Source organism: Neodiprion virginianus, chromosome 4 (genome assembly GCF_021901495.1).
Source record: "Neodiprion virginianus isolate iyNeoVirg1 chromosome 4, iyNeoVirg1.1, whole genome shotgun sequence".
Taxonomy (NCBI): domain Eukaryota; kingdom Metazoa; phylum Arthropoda; class Insecta; order Hymenoptera; family Diprionidae; genus Neodiprion; species Neodiprion virginianus.
In genome coordinates, this window is record NC_060880.1 from 15232159 (window position 1) to 15243291 (window position 11133).

Below are 11133 nucleotides of genomic sequence, written 5' to 3' on the forward strand. Positions count from 1 at the left end.
ACTGCAACGTTAGGATTACCTATAGGCGATGTTTGCTCGCGACAATTTCGAGGCCACGAGAGACGGGTGCGCGCACCTATGTACAAATGTCTTTCCCATATAGCGACCTCGAAACTTCCGTTATTAACGCAGATGCCCGGTGCACGCGTACCCGCGCACCCACGCACCCACGCACCTGGTTATTACGTGGTGGTGCTGCTGCAGCAGGACGAGGAGAAAGAGGGGCCAACTGCGCCTTGGAAAAACTGACACAATGCAACCGCGATGGGTGTGAAAAAGAAAAAGAACGAGCTTTTCGACTCTCCGGAAATTTCACCGATCAGTGCTTTCGATTCCCGCCCGATGTCGCAGTGTCATTCGTCTTTTGTACTCCCGGAATAAACGGGCAGATAAATGGATTGGAAGTTTCCGTACGAGTATGTTCGGCGGAAGGACGCTTTTAGAGTACACCGAGAATCTTGTTCTCCAAACGAGCTGATGGGCCCCAAAGCATCCGCAGGAACAGACACCAAAGTGACGAGTTTTGTTTACTTAACCGATTTGTAAACGGTCTGAAGTGCCCGTGAAGAACCTCGCACGGACGAGACGGAGGATGAGCAAATAAACAAGTAAATAACTAAACACGGTGGTAATGTACATGTCCTAGCTATTCCCATTCCTACATAGACCGAGAGAGAGAGAGAGAGAGAGAGAGAGAGAGAGAGAGAGAGAGAGAGAGAGAGAGAGAGAGAGAGAGAGAGAGAGAGAGAGAGAGAGAGAGAGAGAGAGAGAGAGAGAGAGAGAGAGAGAGAGAGAGAGAGAGAGAGAGAGAGAGAGAGAGAGAGAGAGAGAGAGAGAGAGAGAGAGAAAGAGGGCCATCGTCGTCGTCGACGCCGTCGAGAGTCGTGGGATTATCTTCCGTGACCTCCGAGCAAGGCACAAGGAGTTGGGTTCTTTGTGGCCGGTACCAAAGTAGGCCAAGCCCACTTCCGCCACGCAGAAGTATGCACATGTATAGGTATACACGTGCATTATGTATCTACCGAAGACAGGGCATTAACACAAAGAAGCATATACCACTGACACAAATTGGTTGAAGTCTCTTCTTCGCTCGCTCGCTGGATTCGTTGTGTGTGTTACTCAGGCTTTCATGTAAACGTGTATAAAATGTACACCTATACGTGCATATACGTTACACAGTCGACAAGATTATGCGACAACTGAGCCGCCATTCTGGACTTTTAACACTTCGCGGATTACGTCACCTTTTAATAAGGCAACCGTCGACGCGACGAGAGGATGCACGGTAAAAATAATGAAGAATATAATAAGGAGAAAAAGAAGAAAATTCTTCCCGTTTTAACAGGCATACTCATCACCAGCTGCGGATGTTTCAAAATCTCTCTTACAAAAGTTCCCGCCCGTTGAGCAAATTTTATCCTCTTTGTGGTTTCGGAATTAACTCCGTATTTATGCAACAGCGACGTTTTTTTCTCCCTGAATAGGCATTGCAAGTCGAGTTCGCTAACCTGCTTAACACCGACTTCGTAATACCATTTTGTAAATCTCAATTTCAGCATTGAGTCTCCGCGACAGGTAGCGTGTGCGTCAGTACCTCAGTGTCCTGCTGAGTATCAAATATATTTTTCGTGTCAGGATGGTACCAAATCCTTGTATATAGTTGCACGGGATACTTACAATTTTGCCGAATGAAATAACAGACGAATACTGGTATTCTTATATAAGTGACAGCCTCTCCGAACAATCTTCATCGGTCTCCGTCTGAAGGTACTGGTATGTTCTCGAGATCCGTTGTATTTGTGCACATTGCACCAAGGTATTGAGGAAACGACGGGCAGAAGTGATCGCGCGGAATTCTCAGGGGTTTCCCCATAGCGTCTCTCTTCTCATCCCACGCAAAACCATCCGTCGATCCGTTTCATCCTCAAGCTGCACTTGCGGTGAGAATCGCTCCTTCTCGCTCCATCGAGATAGCGCAGTGGCAGGAATAGTAGAATTGCAGAACTGGCACAGAGATACAGTTCAATACCGTAAAATTGACCTATCACGACCGAGAGCTGCGGGTAGCGTGGCGACGCTTTTTATTCTTCTACTCACAATCAGTGCTGTAATGTATAGGAGGATGCTGATTTAGACGAAACTTCCCGCGTTCGTGGTCCAGCCGGAGAGTCGACCGGTGGCCGAGAGCCGTGAGCGAGCGAGCGGGTTAAAAAAAATCTGAGAAACTGATCTCGAACACGTAGCTTATGCGTGCCGTATACAACGTGGGTTTCTCATGCTGCAGAAGAAGAGAAGAACGAGTATCTCAGTTTTTTGAGGTTCAGATCACGCGGAGATACGAGGTGTTTATATGTATGGATGGTACGTACCTCCGAACCGCGTATGGTGCAGAGATTCTCATCTGGCGCTCAGGCATCATGCGGTTGCTTGTTGACGTTACTCCCCTCCCCCCCATTGTCAAACGCTCCGAGCAATCAAACCAGAGGTGTATCTCTACGTTCCTCGACGACGTAATCAGTCCGACGCCTGGCGAGCTCAACGACGTCTGGCTCAGCTCGAGTGCCTGAAGACCGAAACTCGTAAAACCTCCGTGCATTCATCAGTTTCTTCACATCTGAAAAGCAAGAGGAAAAAGAAGTTTCGCAGTCAAGATTTCATTCACGGAATTCATTATTACCACTGGCTGGAACTCAGCGAGTCATTAATCCGGCTCATCTCGAATTCTAGAATGATCCACGACTGTTACCAATTGTTTTCCCGTGCAAAAACACGGCACAACGAGAATAATTCGGCGACTCAGCAGCACAGGACTTTTGCGTGCTGGATTGATTACTCACTGTGCACATCGGTCGACTATTACCTGGGGTCCGATGTTCCTTTCCAATTTCACTGGAGGTTCCTCCTTGGCATCCAGATGTGAAGTTTCGGGTTGATTCTGCGGAGAAACAGTACAGGCGGAGGATCCTGATGTGGCACGAGTATGTTTCACGGAAGGAAAGACGAGAGCGGAAGATAATATGAGAAGATCCACACCGGGCTGCACGGCAGTATGGAACTTTGTCTCGAAGAGTCTGGATCCCGGGTCGGCGACCGCTGAGGTTCGGTCTGTGCGGCAGAGAAGAGAAAAAGATAGAGTAAGAGGAAGAGAGTAAGATTTGCGGACACTAAGTGTAGCGTAGGAATGGATGGAGGAGGAAGGTGTGGGTGGCGACCAAACCGAGGTATCGGTCTCCGGTTGAGAGTCCCTGAGCACTAACGCGTTCGCTCTGCTCGCAAGTAGTGGCGGCAGCAAGAGCGGGAGTAGGCCAACAAGATTCAAGATTTATGCTCCTCCTGCATCCCCCCGTATACCATAACGCACGGCCCGGTTCTTGTCTATTCACCGAGAATCGGCACCCACGCGTTCTTACACGGTAGACATGTGTAGAAATTCAAAATCCGGTCGTTTTCGACGCCATGATCCGTTTGCTGCCTGTTCCAAATCCATTTTACATCATCGGATTGTGTAATGGAAATTCACGAGAAGAATGGGAAATGTGAAACATGCGAACCCCCAAGAGATCGTTCCGGACTAATTGATGGGTCGAATGAACAACGAGGGTAAAAGTTTTGAAGAGAATGTTTAGGGTATAGACGCTGAATCGACCTGGATACCCGAGCTGCTCTGGCCCTTTTCTGTGGTATCGGGACTTCGATGGTATAAAGTCCGTATAATAAACCGCGTTGATTTCAGAGGACGACAAAGACCGCGACTGGGACTGCGAGCCCGCCTGGTCTCCTCTTCATCTCAAGACTAGAGCTCGTCGTGGCGCGTGGGAATCTTCGCTTTTTACAGCGAAAGATCGGTCGTCAGTCGGGCGTGTGGCTGGCTAGCAATCTCTTCCGCGCTGACTTGGACTAGGAGAGAAGGAGGAGGATGCGGCTGGTCTGTAAACGCTATGAAGGCCTGCAGAGTTCGAAGCGGTTCTTTGGCTGTTACGCGATAAGACGGATGAAGTTATTGAACAGCTCCAAAAATCTGTCTCCAGTCCAAGATCCACAGCTTATACAACTCAGCAAAAACCGCGAAATCACGTAACCTAGTTTCCTTTTTTCCTCCTAGGTAGGTATTTTTCTTTGTTTTACTCCAACGTGGGTGTATGACGCGTATCCAAGAAGGATGAAAATATATGTAACTATTGAATTTTCTGTATAGCGTACATTTGGTTCTTTCCGAAGGTAATCAATCAATCAATTTAAAAGAAGGAAGGAAGGAAGGAAGGAAGGAAAAGGATTGGCCTTGCTTCGGACCCACAACCACAACTAGTATATTAGGTATACTTGTCACTACGCGGCACGCGAATCTTTCTCGGTCTATTCTTTCTCTTTATTTTGGAAGAGCATCACCGCATTGAGAGACTCCGGCGCGAAAGGGAAGTCACCCTAACATCCGGTTCTAATGTACTTCCGTCTTCGCATGTCGCCGACACAGCCTTCCGCTATCAAATTGCATGATTTTGTGGTTCCATTGTTTTCTCCCTAAACTCTTCACGGGCCACGTCTCATCCTTGAATCAAGCTTTGCCAGGTACAACGAAAACGGAATTAAACGTCGTTGGCCGACTGGCGTGTGGCTGTTTTACCAATTCCATACAAGAAAAGGAGAAGGAGGGGGAGAGAGAGAGAAACGGGTTTATTAAGCGTCCTGGGACACTACGATCGCCTAAGGACTATGCAACAAATACACAATATAGAAAATAAACAAAACAAAAACAAAAAAGAGAAAAGTACTAAAAAATACAATACATCAATAAAAATAAAAATAAAAATAAAAATAGAAATAAAAATAAAGATAAATAAAGTCAGGAGTAAAATAGGTAGGTTAATCAGTAAAATAGGGAGAGAGAGAGAAAGGGAGAATACGCTTCCGTGTGGCTCGTCATCGAAAACTAGCCGCATTGTCAGTTACTCCCTCACCTTTCCACCGCCATTTCACGACTCTGCACTTTTGGGGTCTCGCCATTGTCTTCAAGGATATAATACATATATAATACACAAACGCAAGTGCGCAGCAATAGAGCTATGTGCCTTTTTGGAGAGATCTTTCGGTGGCAAGGAAAGCGGAGGGTAGCAAAAGCGAAGGAAAGGACGAGTGCTGGGGATGAGGAGGAGGAGGAGGAGGAGGAGGTGGAGGAGAAGGAGGGTATCGGGGTTCGAAAAGCCGTACTACTCCTTGTTTCTGGTTATCGATTTGCACCTGCCACCGAGGTGGTGCCAAGAAACGGTGCAGGATATGGTGGGTCTTAAGTTTCATGGTAAAAAAACCGCGCGATGTTGCGGTGGGACGAGTAACACCTGCGCGGAACGATTTCGGAAAGAACAACACCATCGTCGTGGATACATTGCCATGCAACGATAACTGCAACCAAGGTGCCACGAAACGTTTCTACCTTAATACTGTTTGATATTTAGCTTGTAAATAAACGTCCGCGGTCGACCAATCCATTTTTTTTTTTTTTTCATCATATTTAATTTTTCCTCCCGTCGCCCGTAGTCGTAGTTTTTCTGCAGAGCATTATAGAGGTGTACGCTGTATGGATATAGGAAATCGACTCCGCTGACGAACAAACATTTTATATTATAGAGTTACACTGTCAATAAGCCCCCTTCCCTTTTCAATTTCACCCTTCATCCACCCGTCCGTCACCTATAGCGGTTACGACCGCCATGCCATCACCTCTTTGTCTCATCGCCCCTCCCCCCCAAAGATTTGAAACTCGGACGACGATGCTATTATGGAGAGAAAAGTTTTTCACAAGGGTTTTCAAACTGGGTACTACAAAGCGGGCAGCTTGGTGTAAAAAGGATCGTCCTTACGACGTAGTTCTCGCCCTATAATTTTTACTCCCAAGACCGACGGCTGCTGCTACCGCTGCTATTCATTTATGCCCGATTAATTTCATTCAGAAGATGGTTCTGGCGCAGATGTATATATGTATATATCACTGAATAACTTGACCTTTCGATCCCTCTTCACCGCCGCACAGGAACGAAAGGGTTTTCTTTTACAAATTTGGGCGTTATAATTAATAGTCAATTTTCAGATGGGCAACTCAAGTGAGCGTTGGGTTCGATCAAAACTTAAAAGAGAAGAGGATCATTTGCGAGCTGGTTAGCTCAGGGAAACAAGTAGAATATCTGTGACTGATTGAGAGAATAAGAAGGACCATCGTTCAGACTGCGGTTTTTCGCGGTGCGGATATCCGAAGTACCGTTATGTTGGGTTAGAATAGAAGGGAGTGTCGACTGAAGGTTAAGAGTATAAATTTTCCCAGCTACTTGCCGAGATTTTTGTAAAAACTGGCAAGCGAAAAATCGAAACTATCGTCGTCGGTCAATGTTTCTAGTCAAAATTGTGACGTTTTCCTTTGTAATACAGACAGCGAATCACCTTGGCAGCGAAATGCTGATCTTTCTCGGGGTTAGATCAAGTCAGGTTTTAGCGTGTTATAGTCAATTCAGTTTCGAATAAACCATAAAAAAAGAGTCTTTCATCGCGGTAAGCTTTGACCGTTGAAACAAAAGAAAGGAATTTTATTTACGTAGATCGGGATATCTGCGCGGCAGTTACACGATGATATAACTGCATCCGTCCATCCACCCATCCATTCGCATATACATCCGCAGGCTTGTTGGATCGAATGCCCATCGGAAAGGCAGGGGAAGGTTTGTATCGACCATCGAACCCGTCGACGAGGGTTAAACCAGAGTCGAATAAAAGGGGCACAAGGCCAGAATTGGCACCCTTATAACGCCTGTTCACGGGCACGTGTGGATAAGAGATAGAGCGCCGTGGGCCATATACGCGCAGGATAACCATAGTTATCGGTATCTCAAACTTCGCCTATGTGTTTTTACTACAAACTCACACGCGCGCGTGCACAAACATGGTTATAACCATCGCCATGCAGGCGTTCGAGTAAAGAGGATATTATTTTTAGTCCGATCGTCGTTAACCGCGTTCGCCTGCTCCGCGACCCGCGCCGAAAACCTCAAGCCGTGTACCTCAAGCTATCCCTGGTAGCTGCCGAGGAGACGCACGCCCCCTGCCTTTGTGCCCAACTTTGTTTGGCCACCCATTGATCCATTTATGGTTAGAAACGCGGCGTTACCACCGCCCCGCGAGAACTGGCATTAACGGAACCTTTTCTGCACCTCGCTTCCTTTCGGCCTTAATCTCCTTCTTTCCTTATCAGTCGTGCTTTATTACGGATCTTGACCTTACGGGTTTCAAAAAAGGATTCCCGAATCGCAATGTACCAACGGAGTACTTCTTCTTTCCACCGATATTCGTTCTCTTATCCGTTTTCTTGTTAACGCTCTCTTTCGCTTTCCAAGCATATTATTCACCAGGCAACAAACACTCAAATAGGTGTAGCATTGCGTGCTGCAGGACGAGCAGGTGTAACTATATTCTGACTGTTCAGGACTGCTGTTACTGCTTCTATACCCTCCAACTGTATCGCCGTCGACTTTTGAACGCCATTTTTCCACATGGTACACAATACCAGCAACGGAGTCAAGTGTGCGTGTGAATTCTGACCGGCTGGTGTAATGGGTGCTACAGCAATAAAGTCGAGCATTAAAAACTTTAAATATAGAATTACTATACGACCTCGCGGGATTTCAAAATAAATCGCCGAAATTTCACCCTGCGCAAATTCAACGGGTTTTAAAAATGTTTTCCTTATTTCATCGAAACGTAGGTACGTTTCTATTCATATATTGTTCACGGGTTGTATCGATGACGATTTTCGATGAGGCTTGTGTAAGTTAGCAAACGCGATTGAACTAGAACATTATACTGGCAAAACAGCGTGCGGCAAGCAAGATCTGTTTTCGCGATTACAATGTTGCAATTTCCGGAATTTGGTCAAACATGGCGAAACTCGAGAGGTCCGATAGATAGATATAGAATATGATTAAAGCTGCGAGCGAGTGAAACGAAATGAGGCTAGGCAAGGCGCCTGCCAGCCTGCCTAGGTACATGTGTACCCAAACACCACCCACACAAGTGCAATGTAAAAATCGTACGGTTTACACACCGTAACAATCGCTGTGTCAATCTATACATACATAATACACCGCTATTTCGGATACTGTTCAAGAATACAGGCGTTCATTGTTGAGCGATACCTAACTCCTTGTCGATTCGGCGCAGAATGGTAAAAATACACGGGCCCGATAAGGTGTATATACGTGTAAAAGAAAGTGTCCCTAAACTAAAGTCAACTAGACTAAACTGTAAACTAAAGGGGAAAACGTAACAACAAAACACGCCTAACGTTCTAAATTTAAAGAACTCGAGGCGCGCGCCCCGTATAGGCAATATATGCAAAAATTTTTGCTCGTTTCTCGGCAAGCGAACGCCGTCGTACCGTTTTCGTGCCCCTTTTCCCACTCCCGCCTCCCTGTTTTATTTATGATGCGTTTCCCCCGCGTGGCGAGCGACGGGTTCGAGTGAGTGTGTATAATATACCTATAACCTATGTACATAAGCTATATTTTTAGCCGCACACGTATAAGTCTATTTAAATCGACTTCTTTATTTCAACCTATACGTACATTATACATTATACAACGAAGCACACAAATACTTTAAGTTTAATGCGGAATACCCGCAAAGCTGCCGGTGTGAGCCAGACCGCAATTTCCGCTCGTCATCGTAGAATGCGTGACAGAAAATTTTTTCGGAATTTTTCAACTGTATACGAATTCTTCATGCTAAATGCTGCATAAAGATTGAGATCCTAAAATAATCAAAATTTGTAATGAAAAAAACAAAGAGTCGTAACGATATTTCTAACCCTGTGTGAAACAATTTTTATTAAATCATTCTTTACGTCATCTATTAATTATATTGTGATTAGACCGTTTGATTGATTGAAGAAACTAGAAATGCGTATATGATACATAGTTCTTATCTCTCATTTCAGTCGACCAAATTTTGTATGTACGTTGCAGAAGAAATAGAAAAAAAAGAAGCTAGAATTAGTGAAGGAAAAATAGAACAATTATAAAATCAAAGTTGAGTCAATTCAATCAGCTCTTCAAATCAAGTCGAACTTGTAAATTACAATATCGAAAAAACGTAGTAGGCATATAATATAAATGCTATGTAATACGTACAATATGAATTGCGAAGAAGTAGTGTAAGAAAGAAGTAGGAAGAATAGGCTCGTGTCCTATATGCACACACACACACACACACACACACACACACATATATATTAGTAGGTATTAAAATATGTTTTAAGATCGTTTCCAACGACGACAAGGCGGAGGAGCCAAGTATTGCGCAATCCGGAACTCGAATCGCGCGCCTCGCGGGTCGCGCCGCCAACTTCATGATGTCACAGTAGTTTTCATTCTTACAATTAGATGTACATACTTGAAGAAGCGTACGTATGTACGTATCTACGAGACTCACGTACATACATTATACGCGTACGTATCGTACGACGTCAGCTCCGCTTCGCTGCAATATGAGCACGCCTACGTCTGATAAAAATTCCCGGAATCAAATAATTCATCGCCATGTCGTGCTTTATATTATATTCTACAGAATATTATACGCACACGTATACGTATAAATGAAGAGAAATATAACATGCACGCCTATTATTTATATAGGAGGTAATTCGACGCTATACTAAAGTTAATTTTTGGAAAGAAAACAGTTAGAAGAGGAATAAACATATTTGTGGAAAAAAAAATGTCGCAACTTAATAAACATCACACTTTATCACAGTTATACTTTTTTATTTTAACATTGAAAGAAATTTTCATTCGGCATGAGTACGTACAAATAATTGTACAGTGTTATATTGCATATGGGGCATTCTAGCTGAACTCGATCCACTTTTGACCTCATGTGTTCGAATTCCGTTTTCAATTTTTTCCGAAATTCTACTAGCCCACAAGAAGACTCTAAATTTTTTCAGATTTTTTAAATTAAACGATTGCGAGTTGTGATTTTCTTTCAAATTGCGTTTTTTTTTTTTTTTTTTTAATTACATTTTTCAGGAGGACGTAGCGCAGAAACGCGACCTTTGGCAATTAAATTTCATAGAAATAAAATACTGAATTTGATTCAAAGTCTCGTAAAAAAAATTACGAACAAATCTACAACCTCCCCAAAGGTGATTTTTTTCTTCCTAAAGTAAAAAAATTGATTTTTCCTCAAGTATGTCATAATTAATTTGGCCCGAATTTTTTTCTCGAAACGGTGCATTCATTGCAATCATTTCAAGATCCGGAAAATTACAACAAAATGGCGGCATGGCGTATATAAGTAGCGAACGACTCCGAACTCGAGGGTTTCAATTTACCTTTTTCCTAGACCCCCCTCTCCCCCGTTTATACAAACAAACATTAATGCAAACAATCGCATACGTGTTAAACACACATACGCATCCCGATTAGCCACCTGTTTCAGACAGGTGGAACCGTTCCAAATCCCTCCACCAGCAACATCACAACCAACCGACGAACTTACACCTGTGTTCGGTGCATTAGGCAAACGTACGTAATACCGCGTATAATATAAGTGACGTTCCATACAAATGCACGTATAATGTATTGTAAATGAACACAGGCACGCCGAGCGGCAATTTATATCCGACGGGTATATAAGATTACACCCACATAGGTACATAACGAGAGTTGCAGCCTGCAGCCGGGCGGCAAAAAAATAAACGGTCACTCACTAAAGACACCCCGACGACGCAGTTTGCTGCATCTTGACGCAGGCACGCGCCGCTGCAGAAACTCCTAATCTTGCCTTGTAAACAGCAGCCGGTACGCATGCATACATAGATTTGTAATAAATACACAAGGGTATATGAGACATGATAATGTACGCTCTGTATGTATGTAGATCGCACGAGAGCAGCTGTAATAATGTTATATACCTACATATGTAACATGAATTGTATGAAATCAATTGAGCGGAAAATGATGTAGTCATTATTCACCCTGTTTCATCGTAATTCATTCTTTTTCTTTCGTCATCGAAGGCGTCGTGTCTGTATGTGTATCGTACAATAATGATTGCATATGTTTATCATTATTTTAGGTATTCGCATAATAATTG

General features: G+C 44.1%; 1 long non-coding RNA gene across 1 annotated transcript; it reads right to left on the reverse strand.

Moving 5' to 3' along the window:
* Positions 1 to 2163: 2163 nt before the first annotated feature.
* LOC124301805 (uncharacterized) lies at positions 2164 to 3606 on the reverse strand. Its single transcript, XR_006907561.1, has 3 exons — positions 2861 to 3606; positions 2370 to 2614; positions 2164 to 2278 (listed from the first exon to the last, which is right to left on the reverse strand). It is a non-coding gene; the product is annotated as an uncharacterized LOC124301805 (long non-coding RNA).
* Positions 3607 to 11133: the final 7527 nt, after the last annotated feature.